Consider the following 796-nt stretch of genomic DNA (forward strand, 5'->3'; position numbering starts at 1 on the left):
GGCGTTCCTCCGGCGTTCCTCCGGCGTTCCTCCAGGGTTCCTCCAGGGTTCCTCCGAGGTTCCTCCAGGCTTCCTCTGGCGTTCCTCCGGCGTTCCTCCGGCGTTCCTCCAGGGTTCCTCCGAGGTTCCTCCAGGCTTCCTCTGGGGTTCCTCCTTGTAAAGACAACAGTTTGAACTCTCAGTCAGGTTCTTTATGAGGCGGAGGAATCTGCTGATCTTTTTATCTCAGATTATCTCTGCAGGATAAAGTTTTATTGCGTGTTCTGTTTAGTATTTATGTTTTTATTTGGACTGGAGCTTCACCCTTTTTCTCATGGAGACAAATAAATGAAACCTGTTAAATGTTATATTACCACAGTCTGCGCACTAACGATGTGGGGGTTTAAGCCCCACCCACTTCATTAGTCACAGAGTCACATGACCGTTCTTTGAGCAGAAATATGAAAAATAAATGTTTAAACAAACTGCAGGAAGGTAAGAACCACCTGAAAAAAAAACAGGTTTTTATTTCTTATAATAAGGTTCATGTCTGTTTACATCGAGGGGGCGGGGCTTAAAGATTGTTGAAGAAAACCGGTCCCATCCGGGCTTCAGCTCCTGGGCCTGTGAACCACCAGTTGAAGATCCCTGCCAGCTGCTTGAGCTCAACAAAACTTCATTAAAGCTTCAGACAGGAAGAGAAGTCATGATAATAAATATCTTCCCTGCAGCAAACGGAGGATCAGTCAGGTCTGCCTTCGTGTTTCACACAGAGAACCAGTCAGAAACAGAACCAGTCAGTAACAGAACCAGTCAG

This window comes from Kryptolebias marmoratus, linkage group LG15 (genome assembly GCF_001649575.2).
Source record: "Kryptolebias marmoratus isolate JLee-2015 linkage group LG15, ASM164957v2, whole genome shotgun sequence".
Classification (NCBI taxonomy): Eukaryota; Metazoa; Chordata; class Actinopteri; order Cyprinodontiformes; family Rivulidae; genus Kryptolebias; species Kryptolebias marmoratus.